Source organism: Vulpes vulpes, chromosome 13 (assembly GCF_048418805.1).
Source record: "Vulpes vulpes isolate BD-2025 chromosome 13, VulVul3, whole genome shotgun sequence".
NCBI classification, from domain to species: Eukaryota; Metazoa; Chordata; class Mammalia; order Carnivora; family Canidae; genus Vulpes; species Vulpes vulpes.
In genome coordinates this window covers 158,604,635-158,630,274 of record NC_132792.1, presented here as the reverse complement: position 1 = coordinate 158,630,274, position 25,640 = coordinate 158,604,635, and the positions used below count along the sequence as shown (strand labels likewise).

Sequence of the window (25,640 nt, the reverse complement as noted above, 5' to 3'; positions counted from 1 at the left end):
ATAATTTGGCAAAGTTGCAAAAGTACGGGATCAACACACAAAAATCAGCTGTGTTTCAATACTACCACCACCAGTGAACAACCTGAAAAAGAAATGAAAAAAAAAAAAATCCCATTCAGGAAAGCTTCCAGAGCATCTAAGGCTTGGCTATTAAAAGAGTCTCACGGTCCTTTGAAGTGGAAACATTTTGTTATTAACAGTCTTGGTGGAGGCACATGCTTTTCAGCACCTTTCATTTTTCACGCATATTAGTGCAGCTCATATTAAAATTAAGTGGAGCAGAGAGTTGATGGGGTGGCAGGGTGGACTGCACAGGCCGTGCTGAAGAGGCGCCACATCCGCAGGCACTTCAGAGAGGCCTGGGTCTTGGCCATTCTGCTTCCCTTCACGTCTCTCAAGAGTCACAGGAAGCTGGGAAGCAAAGTCCCAGGCCCCTTGGAGGAAATCAGGCCTGAGTCAGCCTTCCTGGGAGGTTGAAAGAACAGATTAGGCCCAGCAAACTGTTTATACCAAAGAGGGTGTTTCTTACTTGAAAAGTTGGTTGGGGTTTTTTTTGTTTTTTTACGTCGAAGAAGGAACTAAAAGTGTTTTTAATTATTGTTTTGTGACTAGGGGCCAGAAAGATGAAGGGTTTGCCAAGTATTGCCACATTCTTAGTTCTCCATACTCCAGAGACACTAAGGGCTGGTGTTGGTTCCATCACTGAGATAGCTCCCCTTAACCCGTTTCTGTTCCTCTCTCACTGACAGCTAAGGAACATCTGCCAAGATCTATGGATGGAAACACTAGGCAGAGAAAATTCTGAGTGCAAGGAAGGCATTTGCTGAAAAGGAGTAAGTCCTAGACTGGTGGCCAGAAGACCTGTGCCTAGAGGGCTGTGTGGCTTTGAGTCCATCCCCCCCTCTTGATTCTTATCCCTAAAGGGAGGAGGGGCAGGACAGGAGGTGGGAGGGGAAGAGAGGCTTTTGACTTTGACAGTCTAGTTTTTTTTTTTCTTTTCTAAAGGCCAAACCCATTAAGAACTCAAAAGGACTTTATTTTCTTTTAAAGATTTTATTTATTCATGACGGACCCAGAGAGAGAGGCAGAGACACAGGCAGAGGGAGAAGCAGGCTCCCTGCGGGGAGCGCCATGCGGGACTCATCCCAGGACCTGAGCCAAAGGCAGAGTAACTGAGCCACCCAGGTGCCCCTCAAAAGAACTTTAAAAGAAAGGGGAAGTGACGTTGATTGGAAAGAAAAGTGGAAAGAGGACAAATTTTAAACAATAGACAAGAGATTTTCCGACTCTAGGCCACTCTTTTCTACTTGACCAAGGCTGAGCAGATGCCAGAGGCTCAGGTGGACTCAGGAGGGGAGCAGATCTGGCAAGGGAAGGAGAAACAGCATTCCTGTTTTCAGTTTCCCCAAGGCCAGGGCTCCCCAGGTACATCTCACAAAAAGCCCTGATGCTTAAATATTGCCCATCTGTGGGCAAATCAATCCCCCTTATAGACCAGGTTTTAAGAGGGAAAGAGAGTGGTGGAGGCAATTAAGCAACTCCCTCAAAATGAATAAAAGGGCACCTGATTTGGATGGGAGGCCTCTGGGTGGGTGTTCCTTAGATTGTTTCCAATTGTACAACTCAGCAAACATTTAGAAAGTGCCTACTACGTGCTGGGGGCTGGGATGGGGTATCTGGCTAGACGGCATTCATAGGGGGATAAGGCATGTGCACAGATCCCAAATATCTAAAACACAAAGTAGAGTGTGAAACCTGCCCCAGGGGAGTTCGTATAAATCTCCAGTTGGGAATAGGGGCTGCTCCCCCTTCACCTGAGAAGTTCAGTCACTGGGCCCCAGAGGCTGAAGCACAGACCTGAAAAGCCTTGTCTGTTCTTCCAGGAGTAGCAACGTCCCCCAGCTGCATTTTAAAAGAAGTGAAAAACCGAACCAGGCAAATTATTTGCTCTCTGATCGTCTGGGCTGTTAGCGACACAGGCTGATAGGGAACTACGCCCGGATAACTTCCCCTAGAAATTAATGTTGAAAGATGAGATAAAGCTCTAATTTCAGGGGAGGAAGTCCATAGTCACAGTGTCCTTTCCCAGTTTCATCTCAAGGACACACTAACCAAAATTCAAGGCAGGATAAAAAAAAACAAATCCATAAGGAGGCTGTAGGGACATGTGTTTGGGGGCTGAGGGCAGCCAAGGCCCCTGAAGGGGCAGCTCCGCCTCCTTGGGGAGGGGTTCTTTGTGCGAAGTCCAGCTGCCCCATCAGCAGCCAGAAGCAGGGGACCTCAGCATCCGGGAAGATGAAAACCTAGGCCCGGCCCGTGGCCGCAGGCTTCCGCGCTGTGAGCAGGCCGGGGCATCCCCACCTCGGGAACAGGAAGCCACACACACGGCGCCTTATCAACCCGGGCCGGCGCTTCCCAAGCCGGCGCCAGCTGCGCCCCGCGGCGGTCCTAACAAAGTCCCATTGACTCGCCAGCTGATCTTCCAGGGTTGGGCTGGGGGACAAGGCACCCGGTCTGCGGGGCGGACTTCAGCCCCAGCACAATCCCAGGACAATCCCAGGACAGCCCCAGCACAGCCCCAGGACAGCCCCAGCACACCCCCCAGCACATCCCCAGCACAATCCCAGGACACCCCCAACACAATCCCAGGACAGCCCCAGCACAGCCCCAGCACAGCTCCAGGACACCCCCAGTACACCCCCAGCACAGCCCCAGCACAGCCCCAGCACAGCTCCAGGACACCCCCAGTACAATCCCAGGACACCCCAGCACAGCCCAAGCACACCCCCAGTACACCCCCAGCACAGCCCCAGCACAGCCCCAGTACACCCCCAGCACAGCCCCAGCCCCAGCACAGCCCCAGCACATCCCAGCACACCCCCAGCACAGCCCCAGGACACCCCAGGACAGCCCCAGGATACCCCCCTACGTCCTCCGGATGCTGCCTCCCCCGGGCCTCCGCACCTCGGCGATGCCTCGTCCCACCGTCCGCTCCCACGGAGGGGACCCCGGCAGCCCCGGCGCCGAGCCCGCAGGGGAGCCCCGGAGTCACCCGGCCTCGCCCTTCCCCCCTCCCGTGTCCCGGGGGCGCTGGCCTTGGGCGGCCGCCAGAGCCGGACAGTCCCGGGGGTCGCGGGGCGCACGCCTCTCCCGCACCCGCGCACCCGGGAGCCGCCCGCGAGCGAGGTCACCTGCCCCGGCTGCTCCGCTCGCCCCGCGGGGACGGGGCCGAGTGGGGCACGCGCGTGTGCGTGTGCGTGTGCGTGTGCGTGTGCGGCAGCGCAGCCCTCGGGGGCTCGGCGGTGAGGGCTCGACGCGCTTCACACTGCGGGGATCCCGCGGGAGGGAAACTGAGGCTCGGAAAGGCCGGAACTGGGCGGCCCCCTGGTGAGCCCCCCGCCCCGGGGCAGACGCGCAGCGCCCCGGCTGTTGTTCCAGCGCCGCCCGAGCCCAGCGCGAGCCTGCCCGGCCCCGGCCCCGGCCCCTCCCCATCCCCGTCCCCATCCCCGTCCCCGTCCCCGTCCCCATCCCCGTCCCCGTCCCCGTCCCCGTCCCCGTCCCCCTCCCCGTCCCCGTCCCCGTCCCCGTCCCCATCCCCGTCCCCGTCCCCATCCCCGTCCCCGTCCCCGTCCCCGTCCCCATCCCCGTCCCCGTCCCCGTCCCCGACCCCATCCCCGTCCCCTCCCCGGCCCCGTCCGCACCCCCGCCCCGCCTCCGCGCACACTCACCCGCGCGCCCGCCGTCCGCGTCCGGGTCCCGGTCCCCGGCTCGGGCTGGGGCTGGGGCCGGGGCCGGGGCTGGGGCCGGGGCCGGGGCCGGGGCTGGGGCCGGTGCTCCGGGTCCGGGTCCCCGCCGCCGTGCACACTGGCGCATCCCCCGCGCGGCGCCGGCCCGGGCGCGCGCTCCTCGCGATCAGAAAGTTTCTCGGGGGCCGCGGCCGGGGGCGCCTCGCTCTAGGGCCGCCGCGGGCCCGGCCCCACCAGGCGCGGGGAGGCGGCACCCGAACAAAGTGCGTCCCCGGGGCCGGGCGGCCGGGGCGGAGCCTGGTGACCCGCTGCCCCGGGCGCGCGCCGGCCTCCCCGCCGCCTCCGACGCGGCCTCCCCGTAACCCCTTCCTGCCCGCCCCGCCCCGCCCCGCCCCCGGGCACCACCGAGCCCCGCCCGCTCGCCCCCCCCCCCCGCGCGCTCCCGACCCGCGCGCCCTGCGCCCTCTCCCGGGGGGCCCGGAGGTGCCCGCGGAGCGTAGGCGCGCGGCGAGGTAGGGCGACTCCGCTGCCCTCCGCTGCCCTTCGCCGCCCCCCTCCTGGCAGGGCCGCGGGGGTGCGAGCGGGGCACAGAGAGGGGGCGGGAGGGCCAGGCCGGTGCGCCGTGGGCACCCCCTCCCCGCCCTCCCCGCCCTCGCCGCCCGAGGACCATCCGGCTCTGCGCCCCCCTGACCTGTGCCTCTGGACAAGGCTGTGAGCTCCGCGGGGCCCCCAGGGGATGGGGCCCAGAGACCCCACAGCGGCAGGCAGCCCACTGGGCATGGCACTGGGGCCGGAGAGAAGGTGAGGGCCAGCTGCCGGGGAGGTCTCTGAACATCAGGGAGCAGGGTCAGGATGAGAATGAGAGCCCCTATCTTGGTCCCCGGGGACCCAAGGACCCTTCCCGGCAGCTGGTCCTAGTGCCCGGTCCCAAGGGGAGAATCCAGGGCCGCTGGACAGTGACCAGCAGCGACACTGAAGACCTCCCCGTCTGATCAGGGGAGAGGATCTTTACGCAGTTTTTGTCCATGGAAGGAATGAGTTGTCTTGAGGTGGGGAGTGGGGCTGTGTCTGAGGGACCCCTGAGATGAATCCCTTGCCCCGTCTTTGTACAGCGACTACAAGTACAGGTTCTCGGGGGATCCCTGGGTGGCGCAGCGGTTTGGCGCCTGCCTTTGGCCCAGGGCGCGATCCTGGAGACCCGGGATCGAATCCCACATCGGGCTCCCGGTGCATGGAGCCTGCTTCTCCCTCTGCCTGTGTCTCTGCCTCTCTCTCTGTGACTATCATAAATAAATAAAAATTAAAAAAAAAAAAAAAAAGAACAGGTTCTCGGGGCAGAGCGCCTGGGTTCAAATCCTGGACCTACCACTTGGTAGCTCTGGGACTGTGAACAAATTCTTGATTCTCTGACCACCTCCACTTCTTCAGCTGTATGTACATGGGATAATAATTGTCGCGGCATCATAAGATTGTAGGGAGGATAAAGGGCAATAAATAGAGGTGACACCTTAGAAGAGGGTCTGGGGATGCCTGGGTGGCTCAGCGGTTGAGAGCCTGCCTCGGGCCCAGGGCGGGATCCGGGAGTCCCGGGATCAAGTCATGCGTCGGGCTCCCTGCTTGGTGAAGAGCCTGCTTCTCTCTCTGCCTCTCTCTCTCTGCATCTCTCATGAATAAATAAATTAAAATCTTAAAAAAAAAGAAAGAAGAAGAAGAAAAGGAAGAAGAAGGAGAAGAAGAAGGAGAAGAAGAAGAAGAAGAAGAAGAAGAAGAAGAAGAAGAAGAAGAAGAAGAAGAAGAAGAAGAAGAAGAAGGGATCCCTGGGTGGCGCAGCAGTTTCGCGCCTGCCTTTGGCCCAGGGCGCGATCCTGGAGACCCGGGATTGAATCCCACATCCGGCTCCTGGTGCATGGAGCCTGCTTCTCCCTCTGCCTGTGTCTCTGCCTCTCTCTCTCTGTGTGACTATAATAAATAAATAAAAATTAAAAAAAAAAAAAGAAGAAGAAGGAGGAGGAGGAGGCCTGGTAGCACTCCGTAAGCATCAGGGAGTCTGAGTCCTGCAACCCCGCATGCGTCTGGCATTCAGCGATGCGCTTACTAGAATTCTTCACAGTCCCCCGTGCCTGCAGAAGGGAAGCCTGGTCCTTTAAAAAGAAGCACTGTCCCTTCTGGAGGGTTCGTGGAGTGGACTGACTGAGCTCTTCTGCCCTCCTAGGCCCAAGGACCAAGATTCCAAGACAGTCATGCAAACCGGTATCAGAGACTGAACCGCCCGGGACCCATCGTGAGGCTGGACACAGGGCCCTCACCCACATGGGTAACGTTAGAATGATGCAGCTCCTTGGGTGCTACCCAGAAGCGGAAGGAGGGCCGAAGCCGTCATTGTGTAAAGGTCCAGTTTCTTGTGTCAGTGCATATGACTAATATTTCTCCCCCATTTATGAAGGGCTGATCACACGAGTCCCCTCTGACCCTGCCCCAAATGTCCCAATCATAAGCCTCCAACAGGTAAACATAAGAGCACGTGGCCAGGTGGGGGCGGTGGGGTGGGGAGGGCCGAGAACAAACAAGCGAGTCTGGTTGGGGTGACAGGCAGTGGATGTGAAGGCCCCTGAAAGAGAAAGTGGCGAGGACCAGGCTGGAGCAGCGGAGAAGAGGAGCCAGAGCAACTCTGGACAGAGCGCGCTGGGTTGGTTGGGCCTAAGCACGTTCCCCGCCCATCCCAGAAGCTGCTCCTGCCAAGTGCCTACTTTGTGAGTGATTTTCCTCTGAACGCAGCGATGACTCAGTTGCTCTGAATCAAGCAAATGGATTTTCCTTAAATATGAAAATCAATAAGACCTAAAGGCAATGGCCTGGTTGTGGGGAGCGGAGGGTGGAGGGAACAACAGGGGTGCTGGGGAGTGAAAGGGTTGGTAAGTGAAGGAGCTTCAGGCTCACTGCTGGGGGCCCTTGGCTCAGCACTGGTCCCCCCACGCCCCACACTCCTGACGAAGGTGGCCTCCAGGCCCTGCTGACCTTATTGAGGCTCCTAAAACCCAGCAGCTCCCCTCGCCCCCCACCCCCACCCCTTCCACCACTTACAGCCAAACCTGCTTCAGGGCAGGAGATTGTTAACAAGAGGATTAATGTCAATGTGACAAGTGGGTTTTAAAAAATCAGCCCAGGAGCCTGTTGTCACCCCCATAGAGCCTCAGACCTGGCTGGAGTTGAGATGAGGGCTTTAGGGGCTCCAGGAAGCACAGCAGGTGACATTTCCAGGCCCAGCCCGATTTCTTGGGGGGGGGGGCTGTGCCTGTTTTCCTGCCACCTCGAGGTCATGGACCCTGCCCATTTGTTTCACCACTTGGGTTGTCTGACGGGGACCTTGGGGATTTGAGCAGAGTCAGAGCCCCTCCGTTCCATGACCCGCGGAGGGGCTGTCTTTACCTCTGGCCCCCTTGTTCAGGGCTCCCAGAGCAGCTGTGCAAGGCTCTCGGTGGGGATAAAGGGACAGCATCGGGACGCCTGGGTGGCTCAGCAGTTGAGGGTCTGCCTTCGGCCCAGGGCGTGATGCTGGAGACTCGGGATCGAGTCCCACGTCGGGCTCCTGCATGGAGCCTGCTGCTCCCTCTGCCTGTGTCTCTGCCTCTCTCTCTCTCTGTGTGTCTCTCATGAATTAATAAATAAAATCTTTTTAAAAAAAAAAAAGACATCATCACACGGCTTTATTTTCTTGTACATTTAATAAATGTCACGAGGGCTTCTGAGGTGGAGTCTGAGGGAGACTCTGACTTCCTCCTCCTCAGCGCAGTGGAAAATCACTGGGCATGGTATCAGGAGACCTGAGTCCACGCTTTGGTTCAGCTGCTGGCTGAAGGGCGTCACCATCTGTAAAAAGGGGTGTTGGCACCCAGGGGACGGCACTAATCACCCACCAAGCTTAGGTGAGTGTTCGGTGAGATAATGGAAGAGAAAGTGGTTTATGAAGTGCTGTGCAAATACAAGCAGGAGTGTGATTATCAGAGAGAAGGCACCGGCTCCTCTCTCCCGCCGAGTCACGCGCACGCCGCCCGTGGGCGCAGAGCTTGAGGACTCACTTTGCAGCGGCAGGTGTCCGACCGTCCGCCAGCGCCCCCGCCCTCGCCCTCGCTAGCCTGGTCGTTAACCCGCAAGGGGCTGCGTGCCGGGGGCTGGGGGTGCGGGCAGAGCGGTGGTCCCCTTCGTGGCCGCTCAGGCCCCACGCCTGGCCTCGGGGTCCCCTGTCACAGGGCCCTCTGTTGGTTGCTGGAGCTCAGGAGGACCGGGAGGCACAGCCTGTGGGCAAAGCTGGCACAGTGACGAGCGTGTTACGAGACGGAGCGAGTCGCTGCCTTGTCGGGAAGATGCTGTTTCTCTCCCTTTCTTTGTTACCAGGACGTGACATGTCCTGAAAGTCATCACAGTGTTTGTCCAAAGATGGCTTTTAGAGAGAAGTGGTTTTTTTTTTAATTTAAGGGGCGAGGAGGGTAGGTAGGGATGGGGTTGGCGGGGCGAAGCCGTCCCCTTTCAGAAGGCTGGCTCCGGCCGCAGCCATCCCCGGGAGGACGGTGGTAGTCCGTGACTTGTCCGGCACCTGCGGCGGGCCAGCTGCGGTTCCAAGCACTTAATATACATTAATCCATTTAATCCTCGCCACAGCCCCCGACACAGGTATCATCGGGATTTGTCTTTTACAGGCGAAGAGACCGAGGTCGATATCTTGTGCGGTTCTGACAGCAGGTGAGAGCCAGGGCCAGCTCCTGAGGCCGAGCTTTCGAGTGCTCGGGACAGGCAGACAAGAGGGGCTCTCAGTGCAGCGTGGGGTCGTGGTGAAGGGCTCTCTCAGTTCCGAGCTTCAGTCCCCTTCTCTACTTCTAGCGTCTTAACGGCTCTTTGGAAGTATACATTATGCATCAGGCACTTCACCCATTGGAAGCATATGATTCTATGATCTCTAGTAAATCTATACAGTTGAGCACCCAACACTACAACCAAGTTCCGGAATGTTTCCATCATTCCCAAAGTTTTCTCTTTTAGTATATGGGTTTTTTTTTTTTTTTAAGATTTTATTTATTCATTCATGAGAGACACAGAGAGAGAGGCAGAGACACAGGCAGAGGGAGAAGCAGGCTCCATGCAGGGAGCCCAACGTGGGACTCGATCCCAGGACCTCGGGGTCACGCCCTGGGCCACATGTAGGGACATATAGGTGTCCCTAGTATATGGCTTCATCTGACTCAAATCCCTTATCTGTAAAACGGGAATGACAGCGCCTGCCTCATAGGATTGCTATGAGCATGAAATGAGCTTGCGAGGGGGATAGGATCAATGCTCAAGCAAAGGTGGTTATCGTTATAGTCTCTTAGAGTCATTTGAATACACACTTTTAGAACTGGGAGTGGTCTTGGGATGAAGAAGCAGGGAGCCTGCTTCTCCCTCTGCCTGTGTCTCTGCCTCTCTCTGTGTTTCTCATGAATAAATTTTTAAATCTTAAAAAAAAAAAGAACTCAAAGTGGTTTTAAAGACTATCTCATCCCACCCTCTTCCCTAAAGAAACTAAGGTGCCAAGATGTTAAGCAATTTGCCCATTAAGAACACACAGCATGGGGATCCCCGGGTGGTTCAGTGGTTTAGCGCCTGCCTTCTGCCCAGGGCCTGACCCTGGAGACTTGGGATCGAGTCCCATGTCGGGCTCCCTGCATGGAGCCTGCTTCTCCCTCTGCCTGTTTCTCTGCCTCTCTCTGTGTCTCTCATGAATAAATAAAGTCTTAAAAAAAAAAAAACATACAGCAAATTTAACATCAGGCCAAGAACTGAAACCCAGGTCTCCTGGTTGATAGTTCAGTGCTCTCTTATCTCTGGAGAGACTTTCTACCCAAGGCACAGGGTAAGTCATTGTGACAAGGCACAAGGCACAGGGACGTCATTGTGTAGCACCCTGGTCTCTGTGGGTGCCCCCAGAACAACGCTGCCTGGCTGACACGGCCCCTGGGAGTTTGCTTATGCTGGAGCTGGAGTGCCCAGCATGCTGGCCTTGGTGCAGAGAGTGCAGCTGGGTTAGGCTGGGTGCAGAGCAAGGGACGAAAGCCAATGTGGAGCCTGAAGCAAGAATGTCCATTTTAAGGACAGGGCACGCATGGACTCGAGGCATCTAGGAGACAGCCAGTCTCTGCAGAGCCCATGGGTAGGCCAGCCCATGGGCTCATGACCTGTGCAGTCACATAGGACCCCATACTTAGAAGCACCCTCTGTTTGGTTTAACACTTTGCTGTTGCAAATCTTTAAATTCTTAATAATTTTTATACAAAGGAGGGAAGCCTGGGTAGCTCAGAGGTTTGGTGCCACCTTCCTCCCAGGGCGTGACCCTGGAGATACAGGATCGAGTCCCACATCCGGCTCCCTGTGTGGAGCCTGCTTCTCCCTCTGCCTGTGTCTCTGCCTCTCTCTGTGTCTCTCATGAATAAATAAATAAAATCTTTTAAAAAAATAAAAAAATAAACAAAGGAGCCCACATTTTTATTTTGCACTGGATCCCAGAGATTATGTAGCCAGCTTTACCCATTGGACATGGGGCAGAGCTCAAGCTAGACTCTCTCTTTCTCTCTCTTTTTAAGGATTTTGTTTATTTATTTGAGAGAGAAAGAAAGTAGAGCGGAGGGAGAAGAAAGGGCCGACTCCATGCTGAGCTTAGAGCCCGATGTGGGGCTCGATCTCGTGGCCCTGAGATCCTGACCTGAGCTGAAATCAAGAGTCAGATGCTTAAGCAACTGAGCTACCCAGACGCCCTTCTTATATCAATAAAAATTCTTAAAATACTAAGGAAAAAAAGTGTCTTGAGAGGGAAAACCGAGGCGGGAAGCTGGCCCACTGAAGAATGGTGAATAGAGGCAAAGAGGTTCAGGCCTGTGATAGGGCTCGAGGGGGAGCAGGCTGGGCCAAGGGAAGGGACTGGGCGGGAGAGCCATTGACAAGAGGGTGGCAGCTGCGGCATCCGCTTTGGCAGGTGGCCGTGGGGTGACCGGAGGAGTTGGAGAGCTGCCAGATGAACCTCGCGGTAAAGGTTGTGGAGGTGACTTTGTCTGCACTAAACAGAAATGGATGAGTGGGGGGTAGGCAGGCAATTACCTGCATAGGGAAGAAGGGGTGGGGCCTAATGTGGGATTTGCCAGGGGTTGGGAGGCTGCAGGCAGCGTGTGCGGGGGTGGAGCACAGGCCTGGAGTCAGGACAGCAGTTGAATTCAGATTCAGTGTACTCTGCGTGACCATAACCTTGGTTTCTTCCCTATGAAACAGAAACGACCCTGACAGCATATACCTGGTGGGGTTTGGGGGAAGATTTGATGAGGTGATCGAGCTAAAACATTGGACTCAGTGCCAGGCACAGACCCAGGGCCCCAGAATGGTCCCCCTTCCTTTAGTTCTGTGGTTTGAGGAACTAAGGTGGCAAGAACTCATCTGCATGTATGAAGAGCCACGCTCTCAAGTACTTCCCTCCCCGTCTTCTGGGAGAGCCACCAGGAGCCAGGAGTCGGAGCTCGAGCCTGCAAAGGCCTGAGCGGAGCCAACTGGGAAGGGAGAGGAGCGGCTGCAGCCAGAGGACTGGGCGGTGAGACAGAGGAGGAGGACTCAGGGCTTTGACTCTCAAGCTGCCGCCAGCGAGGCTGACTTGGGGGCTACCTGGCAAGGGGTCCTACTTCGGGATCTCTAGGAAAGAAGTGCCCTGTGAATGCTTGTCCCAGTTTTCCCATATTTCTCTCCCCCCTACCCCCAGCCCTTTCTGCACTTCGCCCTCAGCTTTGGGGAGTGTGGGAATGATTGACCAGCCCTGCTGGTGTACCCCCCCCCCCCATGGGTACAGATGTGCTGGGCAGCAGCTGTACCGTGCAACCTACACCTGTTGCTTAGATCAGCTGCTGTAACTGGAATCCTGGGCAAGCAGGCCAGGTGCTCTGGCTCGCAGAAGGCCTTTTGGCAGGTGGAAAGGCACAGCCTCTGCCCGTCCCAGCAGCTAGCTCGCGAGGCTGCTTGGAAGGTGCCAGGGCCCTGGACTCTCAGCTACAGACTGGAACCCCTTCCAGCCCGGAGTCACTTCCAGCTGTTCAGCTGTCCCGAAGGCCCTGGCTGGTCATCTGGCCACTCCCAGCCTTACCCCTTTGGGGTGGGAGGGACAGTCACCTCCCGTGGGATCCCTCCAGCGACCCTGGAAGCCCTGCCACAAGGAGGACGGCGGTTCAAGAGCTGGAGCTGGGAGAAGACTGGCAGCGGGCCGAGGATGGGCCAGCGTGGGGAGGGCACAACTTGCTCTTGGGCAGCTGGGGCCACAGGAGGAGTGAGGCCCGAGGGGAGCAGCGAGCCTCCCGGGGTCCCAGGGCTCTGAGACGAGTTGGCAAGGCCACCCCGGGCGATCCACATAAACTGCCAGGCCGGGCTGGTGAAGCCACATCGCCAGACGCTGCACCTGCCGATGCTCCCCCCCGCACCCCGCAGCCCACCTGCCCCCAGACCCCCACCCAGGCAGGGCACTGGGGCAGAGGGTGCAGAGGCGAGACTCCGCTGACCTCCTGGCCGGTCCCTCGCCACCAGCGACGACCTGGAAGGCCTGGGGGTCAGTGCCTGGGACAGAGCTTGCAGCCGCCCGGGGATGGGGGGGCAGGCACAGGCTCCCCAGCACCTCTGATGGGACCCCCAGAAATCAGAGGCAGCCAGGCTGGGCTTCTGGGAGGAGGGAGACAGCCCAGCACGTCCCTTCAGCCCCGGGGACTTAGAAACCCCTTGCTGCCCGGCCCCACACACCTACCTCCCACGGTCAGTAGCAACACCCCATTAGCCAAACTCCACTGCTCAACCGAGAAAAAAAAAAAAAAGGGAAAAAGAAAAACATCTCCCCTGCCCTTTCCCTCTCTCTCCTTTCTTATGCCAGCGCAGAGCCTTCCTGAACCTTCAGCTTAATGTCTCGTGAAGCTGACGTTCTCCCCGTAGACCTGGGGCGAACATGTGGGCATCCTGGCTTTAACGTGCTTCTTCCCACGGAAATAGGGTGGACTTACGCTCTTTGGAAAGCCACAGTTAAGAAAGCTGACATCTACGAGATTTGCATCTGTGCTTAGTTATTTTGTTTTTTTGTTCTCCTATTTATTTTATTTTTTAAAATTTATTTTTTTAAAGATTTACTTATTTATTTTATGATAGACATAGAAAGAGAGAGAAAAATTTATTTTTTTTAAAGATTTACTTATTTATTTTATGATAGACATAGAAAGAGAGAGAGAGAGAGGCAGAGACACAGGCAGAGGGAGAAGCAGGCTCCATGCAGGGAGCCCGACGCGGGACTCGATCCGGAACTCCAGGATCGCGCCCTGGGCCAAAGGCAGGTGCCAAACCGCTGAGCCACCCAGGGATCCCCTATTTTTTAAAATTTAAATTCAATTTGCCAACATATAGTATAACCCCCAGTGCTCATCCCATCGCGTGCCCTCCTCAGTGCCCGGCACCCAGTCACCCCATCCCCCCACCCACCTCCCCTCTGCAGCCCTTTGTTTCCCAGAGTCAGGGGTCCTTCATGGTTTGTCTTCCTTTCTAATTTTTCCCCACTCAGTTCCCCCTCCTCCTCTATGGTCCCTTTCACTATTTCTTATATTCCGCATATAAAGGAGACCATATGATAATGTCTTTCTCCGATGGACTCATTTCACTCAGCATAATACCCTCCAGTTCCATCCACGTCGATATAAATGGCAGGTGTTCGTCCTTCCTGATGGCTCAGTAATATTCCACTGTGTGTGTATGTGTATGTGTATGTGTGTATGGTTAAGTATTTTTAAAATCATTTTCTAGGGCAGCCCAAGTGGCTCAGCGGTTTAGCGCCGCCTTCAGCCCAGGGTCTGATCCTGGAGACCCGGGATTGAGTCCCGCATTGGGCTCCCTGCATGGAGCCTGCTTCTCCCTCTGCCTGTGTCTCTGCCCACCCCCCTCTCTCTGTGTTTCTCATGAATAAATAAATAAAATCTTAAAAAAAATAATTTTCTACACGCAAGGGATGAAATTCAAGTCTTCCAGAATCTTTACCGGAATAGGAACAGGAACCAAAGGAGCACCAGCACTCTGGTAATTCCCACAGAATTAGTATAGAAGCCCCGAGAAGTGAAGTCTCTCATTTTCCAATCGATTCCTCTACCCTGCACCCCTTTCTAGCAACAGGCCCAGTGCTCTCTTTCACTGCATAGGGTGTGTGTCCGTCCACCTTGTCTCTCTATAACCCGTCATGCTCAGACCTCCACTCTGAACCCAGTGAGGAACTGCTCCACCAAAGGCAATCACTGGCTTTGTAAGCCAAATCTAATGTATGTTTTCTTTCTTTCTTTTTTTTTTAAGATTTATTTATGTATTTGAGAGCGTGCACATGTGCATGTGTGAGAGAAAGCACAAGTTGGGGGAGGGGCAGAGAGAAAGAACCCGAAAAATGACTCCCTGCTGAGTGGGAGCTGGAGATGTGGCTGGACCCCAGGACCCATGAGCTCATGACCTGAACCGAAACCAAGAGTCAGACATTCAACCCACTGAGCCACCCACACACCCCTAATGTGCGTTTTCCAGTTCTCATGTTACTTGGCCTCTATAGCACCTGATATCTTAACAACTTATGCATTATTTATTTATTTAAAATTTTAAGAATTTTTTTTTTTTAACAATCTCTATACTCAACGTAGGGCTTGGACTTAAACCTCAAGATCAAGAGTCATATGTTCTACCAACTGAGCCAGCCAGGTGCCCCAAGATTGGAGTTTTTAAAAGTAAGACTCAGCTGGGGCACCAGGGTGGCTCAGTTGGCTAAGGTTCGACTCTTGATTTTTGCCTCAGGCCATGATCTTGGGGTCCTGGGATTGAGCCCCATGGTGGGCTCCCTGCTCAGTGGGGAATCTGCTCGTCTCCCTCTCCCTCGCATAGTCTCTTGCTCTCTCTGTATCTAAAATAAATAAATCTTAAAAAAAAAAAAAAAAGAAAGAAACAAAGTCTTGGGATACCAGGGTGGCTCAGCGGTTGAGTGTCTGCCTTTGGCTCAGGGGGTGATCCTGGAATTCCGGGTTCAAGTCTCACATCCGGCTCCTTGCATGGAGCCTGCTTCTCCCTCTGCCTGTGTCTCTGCCTCTCTCTCTGTGTCTCTCATGAATGAATAAATAAAAAATCTTAAAAAAAGAGACTCCATTATCTGCTACCTACAATAAATGAACTTTAAATATAAAAACATTAATAAAAGAATAGGAGAGAATATATTATGCTAACACTAATCAAATAAAGTTAGAGTTGCTATATTAATACCAGACGAAATTGATTTCAGAGCAAAGAATATTACTGGAGTTAAAGACATTCATTCCATAAAGACAAAAGGATTGCTCCCTCAAGAGGATGTAATGATCGTATATGTCTGTGCACCTTAACCACCAAACAGGAGTTCGCACTCCCTAGAAAATAAATAAAACAAAAAATGTTAAGTTTAAGTTTCCACTGCTGTTTTATACAAAAGTTAAAGAGTATAGTCAAATTTTATGTAGCATATAAAGAAACAGAAAACCATGACCCATAACCATAAGAAAACCAGACCCTCAGATGATCGAGTTATGGGAGTTAGCAGACAATAACTTTAAAATGACTATTATGAATGCGTTGAAGAATTTAAAAGAAAAAATAGATACAATGAGCTAAGATATAAGGTATTTCGAGAGAAACAGAAATTCTAAGAAAGAGCTAAATATAAATTACGGAACTGAAAAATACAACATCTGAGAAGAAAAATGTATTTTTTAATTTCAGTTGGTAAAATATATGACTCTTGGTCTTGGGGTTGTAAGTTCAAGCCCCACATTGGGTGTAGAGATTTGTTTAAAAAAAAAAAATCTTAAGAAAATCCAATCTGACAATATCTGTGTTTAAATGAGGTGTTTGGGGCATTTACATTTAATGTGATTATTGATATGGTCAGGTCATGGAATATGCATAGAGATGGAAGCCAAAGTCTCCTTCCCTTTCACGTCTCAGGACCCAGACATTGCGTCACTGGGAGCTCACTACTGAGACACCCAGCAGCTGCTGAGTGAACAAACTCCCTACTTCTGGTTCCCAAGACAGCCAAGCTCGAACCTGACTCAGTCAGCCTTTAAGCCAGACTCACCCCATCTTCCCCTATAAGGCTGGTGCTTGACATGCAGGGTTCTGAGCCTTCGGGCCCTGGTCCCACCAAGGCCTTCAGCCCTCAAGCTCTCCTGTGGTCCCTGATCTCACTCCCTATTCATCTCAGGGTCAACCTGCAAAAAACCACGGGGCTGCTCTGTATTTCTGACCCAGCTCTTGCTCTGGCGTGAGGGCTGCCCCTGCCTCTGTGTTACAATAAAACTGAGAGCTCCTGCGCTATTGTGTGCATCTTACCTCTTTGGCTACACTACAGCCTTTTCTTTTTCTTTCTTTTTTTTTTTTCTTTTTTAGATTTTTATTTATTTGACAGAGGGAAAGAGAGCACAAGCAGGGGGAGCAGCAGAAGGAAAGGGAGAAGCAGGCTCTCTGCTGAGCAAGGAGCCCAGGGCTTGATCCCAGTACCCTAGGACCACGACACGAGCCGAAGGCAGATGCTTCACTGACTGAGCCAGCAGGTACCCCCTACACTGTGGCTTCTTCTTAATCGTTACTTCCCTGCTTCGGCCCTGCCCACTGCTGCTCTCTGACTCAGCTTGGACATGTGCTTTGGGTATTCGTGGCCACTTACTGTAGGGACACCAGACCATTCTTCCCCCTCTAAGAATCAGTGTTGCCAGAACCTCACGCGATGGGCTCCCTCAATGACCTCTACTCCACTGTCTGGGTCACCTGGGGCTGGCCATCCATCTCAGCCTCCTGTCACCCCCGTGGGAGTTTAGTATGCATCTTCCCCTTTCTCAGAGTCTCCTCTTCCGAGAGATGAGTTTCATGGTTCTTAGTAAAGAGGGCTCAGTGAATATTTCTAAAACCTCATGTTTTCTCTTAGCAATATCCAGTCTGAGAAGTGGCTTTCTCTCTTAGAAAAATGCATCTCCTGGGGACGCCTGGGTGGCTCCGCGGTTGAGCGCCTGCCTTCGGCTCCGGGCGTGACCCTGGAGTCCTGGGATCGAGTCGCACATCGGGCTCCCTGCGTGGAGCCTGCTTCCCCCTCTCCCTGTCTCTCTCTCTCTCTCTGTGTGTGTCTCTCATGAATAAATAAATAAAATAATTAAAAAAAAAATGCATCTCCTAAGGTCCCATCAATGCAGGTATCCGCCTGGAATGACCTTCCTGCTTGTGGCAAATTGTACCTTCCAAAAAGGGCTGCAATCATATTTCCTATCCCGCATGCTCTTCCAGGACCATGCCACTCACACATGGAGGGGGGGAGGCCTCTGTGACTGTCTCAATTAGTAGAGCACAGGGCAGGTTCTGCTATGTGCCTCTGAGGCTAGGTTACAGAAGGCAAGACAACCTCCTCCTGGCTCCCTCTTGGGATGTTGCGTTTTTCTTTTTTAAGATTTTGTTTATTTGACGGAGAGCTAGAGAGAGAGAACAAGCAGGGAAGCGGCAGGCAGTGGGAGAGGGAGAGGCAGGCTCCCCGCTGAACACGGAGCCCGATGTGGGGCTCCATCTCAGGACCCCGGGATCATGGCCTGAGCCGAAGGCATATGCTTCACCGACTGAGCCCCCAGGCGCCCCGGGACGCTTGCCCTTGTAGCCCAGCTGCCAGGCGGCCCCAGGCGGTGAGAGCCCTGGCCTCGCGGACAGCCTACATGTAGGGGTCCTGGCTGGAAGTTCTCTCAACCGCCAGCCAGCATCAGCTGGCAGCCACGTGAGTGAGACGCCTCCGTGATGACTCTAGCCCGCTCTCATCCGATGACAATCACGTGGGAGATCCTGAGCTCGAGCTCTCTAGCTGAGCTCGGTAAAACCCAGAACCTTGAGAGATACACTTGTTGCTGTTTAAGCTCCTAAGCTTGGGGAGGTTTGCTGCCCAGCTATAGAGAGCGATGTCCCCTCCACACGTCACATGCCCCACCACCCTCCATGGCCGGGCTCATCACCCACCGTATACTCAGCTCCTGTACAGCCCTCCCTGACTCCTCCGGGGGCGGGGGTCTCCCCCTCCTGAGCTCCCGATGCTCTCTGCCTGTGCACCTCCCACACCACACCCAGGGGCACACTTACCTCCCCTCTTCCTGTAAAGGCCTGATTCATATACTCCTGGCACCCAGGCCAGCACGTGGCTCACAGCGGGTGCTCACATCTCTGTCTGGATGGATGATGGGGAAATGTGTCTTGCAGAATGAACATCTACCAATGGAGTAGAGTGTCCTGAGTTGCAAAATAGCCTTCCGCACCTCCAAAGGCCTTTTTCTCTGACTAATGTCTCGGGATATTTTTGGTGCCTCTACTAGAAACCGAAGATGTCTTGAGTGAGAGCGATCCTGGTTTATAAAGGATTGCCTAATTTCTCCAGAGAAGACATAGACGTGGCCAACAAGCGCAGGAGAACATGCTCCGCATCACTGGCCATCAGGGAGATACACATCAAAACCACCATGAGATCCCACCTCACACCAGGGAGAAGGGTGAACATTAGCAAGACAGGAAACAACAGATGTTGCGGAGGATGTGGAGCAACGGGAACCCTCTTGAAGTGTTGGTGGGAATGTGACCTGGTGCAGCCACTCTGGAGAACTGTGTGGAGGGTCCTCAGAGTGAAAAATAGAGCTGCCCTACAACCCAGCAATTGCACTGCTGGGGATTTACCCCAAAGATACAGATGCAGTGAAACGCCGGGACATCAGCACCCCGATGTCTATAGCAGCAATGTCCCCAATAGCCACACTGTGGAAGGAGCCTCGGTGTCCATCGACAGATGATGCATAAAGAAGCTGTGGTCTCTGTAGACAATGGAATATTCCTCTGCCTTTTGAAACGACAAATACCCACCATTTCAACGTGGATGGACCTGGAGGGTATTATGCAGAGTGAAGTAAGTCAGTCGGAGAAGGACAAACATTATATGGTCTCACTCACACGGGGAATATAAGAAATAGTGAAAGGGATTATAGGGGAAAAGGGGGGAAAATGAGTGGGAAATATCAGAGAGGGAGACAAACCATGAGAGACCCCTAACTCTGGGAAACAAAGGGTTGCAGAAGGGGAGGAGACTGGGGAGATGGGGTGACTGGGTGACGGGCACTGAGGGGGGCACGTGATGGGATGAGCACTGGGTGTTATGCTGTAAATTGGCAAACTGAATTGAAATTCTAAAAAAGATGATTAAAAAATTGAAAATAAATAAAAAGGATTGTCTAAGTCAAGGATTTTTGTCTTTGTTTATTTCGTGAGGAGGCTCCATCCCCAACATGGGACTTGAGCTCACAACCCTGAGATCAAGAGTCACATGCTCTTCCGACTAAACCAACCAGGCCCCCCCGGAATCGGGAGTTTCCTTCAGGTTACACAGTAAAGGGCCAAGCAGGCTACGAAGGCCCTAAGAAGTGTCTTTCACAAATTTGCCAGCAGGTGACAGCCTTGCTCCTGGTTCCCACGCGCCAACTACGAAGTGGAGGAGCTTGGGCTGCGCGGGGAGCATTGCTCCCGGTAGGGCACTGCGTGCGGCTACGCTGTGCTCCCTTCCCTCGGAGGCTCCCGTCTACGCAACTCTGCGCTCCGGAGCCTGTCTTTAGATCGATGCCTCCAAAAGTCAGCCAGTCCTTCTCAGAGTCTAATTTCATACGATCGGCCCCGATGGAACAGTGTCGAAGGTGTTGCCTTAAGTCTGGTTATTTCCAATCTACTTTGCTGCCTTCAAAGGTCGCCGTCTGGCCAGATGGCCTCGGAGAAGGCTGGAGCCGCAAAGGTGGTGTCCTAGGCAGGAAACACTGAAAACGGGTTTGGGGGTTTTAGGGTTTTTTTTTTGGGGGGGGGGTTAAATATTTTTTTGTTGTTGTTTATTCATGAAAGACACACAGAGAGAGGCAGAGACCCAGGCAGAGGGAGAAGCAGGCTCCATGTGGGGAGCCTGACGCGGGACTCGATCCCAGGACCCCGGGGTCACGGCCTAAGCCGAAGGCAGACGCTCAACCCCTGAGCTAAACAGGTTTTAAAGCAAGAGGGAAACAAGACTGGTCAGGAGCAGAGGAGAGCTGGAGTGACTGGGGCTCGGTGGGTCAGACACTTCTGAGCCCTCGGCGCAGGCCCTGCTCTACTGCCCCGACAGCCTGTCGACTCCTGCACGGCCAGCTCCGGGGCGGGGGGGGGGGGGGGGGGGGCTCCCTTTCGGTTTGGGTCCCAACCGTCCTGCTTGTCCCCCCCTGCACTCTGGCTGTGACAGCCACCCACAAGCCAGCCCTGTCTCGGACCGAGCGGGAGCAGGGGCTGCAGAGGGAGCAGGGGCAGAAGTGGCCCTACAGAGCTCTCGGCCAAGGCGAGGAGAAGAGGAAGTGGCATTTTCAAGGTCTTTCAGTTGATGCCACCTATACTCTGGAGGACCCGACCCTGAGCCAACCCTGAAGGAGTTTCTGAACCACCTTCCGAGCCCCCCTGGGACATTCTTTGTGCTTCAGTGTTAACGTCAGCTTGAAAATCAGAACAAATTTCCTCCTCCAGAGCCCCTTGTTGTATCCCCGCTGATTCTTTCCAGACGGATTTCCCTTTTTCTTGCCTCCAAGCATTTTATCTTCATGATATTCACTTGCAGGTTTTTTAGTTTTTCTTTTGCCTTTGGCCACCAGGCTCCTTTATCCTACAAACCCTGAGCGATTCTAAGGGCTCCTCCTTGGGAAATGTGACTGCAGAGACCAAGAGCCCAGCTCAGGAGAGCTAGGCCTCATCCCACGGGACCCCCCCCCCCCACTCCCTTTTAAGTAACCTCTGCGCCCAACGTGGGGCTCGAACTCAGGAGATGGAGCCATGCGCTCTACTGACTGAGGAAGCCCGGAGCCCTGCCTTTAGACTTGCCTTGTCACAGCCGCCCAAGTACAGAGCCAGGTCCAGGGAGATCCAGGGAGATCCAGAGCGGCAGAGAGCCCGAGAGATGATCCAGTCCCCACACCGGGTCCCCTCGTGGTCCCCGGGGACCACACAGGTGGGCCAGGGGCTCCTGCAGCTACCTAGGGGGATGCCACACCTCCCAAGCACCTCCCTTCTCTCAAGAGTCAATCCTCAGCAGTATCTTCTAATGAAAGCAAACAGGGAGAGGCACCTGGGTGGCTCCATCGGTCTGTAGGCTGGGTGTGAAGCCTATTTTAAAAAAATAAACGAATAAAATAAAATAAAATAAAATAAAAAAGCCAGGGACATGTAAAGGAGGATGCAAATTTAAATAAAATTTGATAAAACCTCAGACTTCAGAGACATGGGAGCGGGCTGATGCTGCCACCATCCTGAGTTCCTCCAGAGGGACGTGTCCACCGCTCTCGGGGTGCTTAGGGGAAACGTCTGAGGATATATGGGGTAGTCTGACCTCTCACACCATATGGGAAGAAAACTGATCTAGATCACAGTTACCGCCCCTTGACTCGGTTTCCGCTCCGAGGTGCATGCAACCGTGGCTTGGTTACCTCACATGCAAAAGAAAGGAGTAAAAATAGTCCTCGTGTCTCCAGTTACTGTGAAGATTAGTGGAGATGATGGTGTAAAGTGTCTGATATGCAGTTAGTGCTCAATAATTAGTTATTAATAGTATTATTATTTAAAAATTTTATTTATTTGTGAGATATACAGAGAGAGGTGGAGACATAGGCAGAGAGAGAGGCAGGCCCCTTGCGAGGAGCCCCATGTGGGACTCGATCCCAGGACCCGGGACCACGACCTGAGTCAAAGGCAGATGCTCAACCACTGGGCTGCCCAGGTGCCCCTATTAATATTGTTTTTAGGGATGGAAGGCAGAGCTGAGATTCGAATGCAAGGCAGGTCCTGGATCCTTTCAATTGTAGTGGTCTGAGCGGCCCTGCTTCTCTGTGGGCTCCACTGCTGCTAGGAAATGGCTTTGAAGTCCCCCTGGGAAGTGTGAAAGGCAATGCCTGCTGAAAAAAATATTTTTTAAAGATTTTATTTATTCATTCATGAGAGACACACAGAGAGAGGCAGAGACCCAGGCAGAAGGAGAAGCAGGCTCCATGCAGGGAGCCCGACGCGGGACTCGATCCTGGGACCCCGGGGTCACGCCCTGGGCCGAAGGCAGGCGCTAAACCACCCAGCCTCCCGGGGATCCTCTGCTGAAAGATATTTTAATCTGTGCCATGAAGTTTTCACTCCTCGAACCTTCATCATCCCCACACTCCTTCCTTTAGCTCTCTCTGCACAGAATCCTCAGCCCCTCCAAGAAGGATTTGGGGGAACCAAGGAAGGGGAAGGGGATGGGGTCCTAAAACTTCAACCTACCAACCCTGGCCTTTCTAGAACCCTCCTGGGTTCTCTCCCAGGTGTCTCTGCACCTCTCCAGTCTCCTCTGGTCTCACGGAAAGGAGGCCCAGTCAGGGCATGTCACGGCGCCCTCCTCCTTGAAACTCCCTCCATGTCATGGGTTCCCTCCCTACATCTCTGATTATTCCTCCTTGGAATGATTTCCTTTGTGAGCTCTCAGCCGCCATCAAATGTGGCTTTCTGGGGTCCTGAACCTGCTCTTCTTCTCAAGCTGACTCTAGCCTGAAGACCTCCATATCTCCATCTCCAGCCCCCGTCTCTCCAGCTGCGTGCCTGACACTTCTGCTTGGATGCTCCTCACGCATCTCAAATCCAGCCCATCTGAAATGGAATTCAGCACCTCCCCCTGCCTCTCAGCCTGCAGCTTCCCCTGAATTAATGATCTTTGTGAGTTGTCCAAGCCAGAAAACCGGGAGCCATCCTTGACTCCTCCCTCCGTCCCTGCTGCACCCTGGACCCCATCTCCAGAAGCCAATTGGTCATCAAGTCCAGCAGATCCTGTGGCCTCAGCAACTTTTGAATCCATCACCCCCTTCAATCCTTTCAGCCCCAATGCTCATGCCAGCTACCATCTTTCCTGGACTACTGGGATCATCTCCTAATGGGCCCCCTGGCCCATCTCTCACCCCCTTATCACCTAGCCTTCATAGAAGGCACAGCATCGTCCTAAATACTCTTGAACTGGCCATACTATTTCCCTATTTAAGATCCTTTGAGGCTCCCATTATGGTCAGGACAGTTCACTGGCCTTCAAATGGGTGACAATGGCTGCCATGTTCTCCTGGCAAGAGCTTGCCGGGGCCCTGCCTGCCTGCCAGCCCCATCTCTGATAGGACTTCGTTCGTCAGCATCCCAGGTGGTCCCCTGGGGGCCTGAACCTGCTCCACCTTTCAGTTCCCTGGTTAACAATGTTGTTCCAGGATCTTGTCCCTTTTCTTTGCTTCCTGGCCAACTTGCACTCAGCTTTCAAGACTCCATTCCTAGCTCATTTTCTCTAAGGAAACTTTCTTGACCCTGTACCCTTGCCCCTGAAAGGAGATTAATCATTCATCATCCACTCACTGTCCTCTTACCCCCGCCCTCATGCCTCTGAAAGACACAGGGGCCCTGATACTGGCTTGCCCACTAGATTATAAACTGCTTGAGGTCAGGATCCATCCAAGTCTTCTTCTCTATATTCCCAGCACCTACGGTACATGACCAGCACAGGGGAGGGCCTTAATAAATGTCTGCTGAATGAATGGATAGATGGACGGAAGAATAGACGGATGGGTGGACAAATGGGAAATCTGTGGCCCAGCTTGGGTCTCTAAGCTCTCTGGGACGATGGGCAGAGCTAAGCCAACCACATTCCCTCACTTTCAGCCTCACCTGGGGTCAATGAGGAGAAAAAAAAACATACTTTGCAGCAAGAAGAGAGTGAGAAGATGTGACATCCAGATGCCAACACGGGAGGAAAGAGAAGTTGTCAGAGAAGGCAGCAGAGGAATTTGGAAGTTGGGGGAGCCCTCCTGCTTGGCTGTAGCATGCCCTACTCCGTCCTAGTAGCTAGGATGGGACCTAGGTTCCAATCCAGAGACACCGAGGGCTAGAGCACACAGAGAGGAGATGAGGATACTGGGAAGTTTAGACATTTTGAGAGTCCAGAGAATCCCCAGACCTGTGCCAGATCTCCTTCTAGAACCCGCAGCCACAGTACTGAGGTCAGCTGCAGTATCTCTGCCCTAAGAATTTCAGCCCGTGTGGTTGGTGTTTACTTGCCTTTTATGCGTTAACAGGCCCAACATCGGGCTCAGGTCTGTCTGCCTGGTTCATGATCCCAGCATATAAAGGTCACAAGTAGGGGAGAAGGAAGTGTTTCCTTTATTCTTTCTCTGGATGGGTTTGTATAAAATTGATATTTTTTCCTTTTTAACTATTTGTAAGAATTAATTGTTGAAGCTATCTGAACTAAATTGTGTGTGTGTGTGTGTGTGTGTGTGTGTGTGTTTGTGTGTGTGTGGAAAGACTTCTAATTACACGATCAATTTATTTAATTGATTCACCTCAGTCCCAAAGTCCTGCCTGATTCCCGGAGTCTTCTCTATCCACAAACCAGCTATCCAAGCTGAAGCCCAAGCGGTTGGCAGCTATAGGGACGGTGACAACCAAAAGGCGTAAGGTTCTGCATAAACGGATGAGGCAGGGCCTACCTGGCTTCCCTTATCTCCATCTCTGCCTACACAGCCCTTAAGACATGGGCCCTGACACAGTGTCTGGGTGAACATGCAGGGGGACCATACATCCTGGTTTACACCCTTCGCACCATTTTTTTGAAAAGATTTTATTTATTTATTCATGAGAGACACACACAGAGGCAGAGACACACCACGCTCCTCTCCTGGACCTTCCCTAGCACGGTGCACGCACAGACTGGCGCGTCGTTACTCGGGAAATCCACCAACGGGCCCACAGCTCCAGAAAGGACAAAGTCGGACCAAAGAAGGAAATGCAGGAGTTTGCCCTTTTGTAAAATCCTGGGCAAGGCTTTGAAGCTCATCTCTCCAGGATCTTGAGAACTGACGGGAGAGAGGATAATCCCACGCTACCGCCACCCTTGGGCAGCCGGCCCATGCGCTGTGACACTGATCCTAGGTATAGGTCCTTCTTTCTTTTTTCTTAAGATTTTACTTATTCATTCACGAGAGACACAGAGGGAGAGGCAGGCTCCCTGTGGGGAGCCCCATGTGGGACTCAACCCCATGGGCCCCGAGATCACGCCCTGGGCTGAAGGCAGATGCTCCACCGCTGAGCCCCCCGGGGGTCCCAGGTATAGGTAGTTCTGCAGTTTAATTTATCTGTTGATCTATTGCTTGCTCCATGCGGGAAGGGCCAGGACTTCTGCTGGCTTTTCCTCCTCCACCTTGATTGGGTCCAGGGAGGATGGCTCAATCTGCAAGAAACACCGGCCGATGCTTGTGGGCCTCCCAGTCCGGAGGGCCTTTTGTACATGAAGGGCCTGGCTGAAGGAAAGGTGTTTCTTATGGTAGGAGGTAAGAAGAGCCTGGAGAAACACTTCCTTTTCTGGATAAGACGCTTGATCTTATTCCTAGATGGGAGTTGGTTCAGCAATCCTGGGACTTTAAAGGAAGCCTGTGAGGGTCTGAGCCCCTGACACCTGTCCGGGCTGGGAGATGTGGCAGCTGCAGGCACAGGGGACTCAGGGTAAGGGGTGACCAGCTGCCCAGCGCCCCAACTAACTGCTATGGGCAGGAGGCTGGGGTACCTCCTCTCAGGGAACAGTCTGGAGCCCACGTGAGCAGGAGCAGGTTACACCGGACGGGCACACCCACACTTTAAGCATACACAATCACAGCAAAGTAGCTCCCTACGAACAATGCCGCTCAGCCCTGGGTGATAAGGGACAGCAGCCCTCAGTTCCCCTTTGACTTAGAAACAGAGTGAATGAAC

At 53.8% G+C, this 25,640-nt stretch overlaps 1 protein-coding gene across 5 annotated transcripts in view; it reads right to left on the bottom strand.

The window, feature by feature from the left end:
- NAV1 (neuron navigator 1) overlaps positions 1–3,978 on the bottom strand; it is a 244,587-nt gene extending 240,609 nt beyond the window's left edge. For 4 of the 5 annotated variants that reach the window (XM_072733468.1, XM_072733469.1, XM_072733470.1 and 1 more), the window contains exon 1: positions 3,729–3,849. The gene's annotated coding sequence lies outside the window, so the exon portion shown is untranslated. Of the gene's footprint in view, positions 1–3,728 lie in introns of all 5 variants that reach the window. The other variant, XM_072733471.1, reaches the window with a different exon arrangement.
- Positions 3,979–25,640: the final 21,662 nt, after the last annotated feature.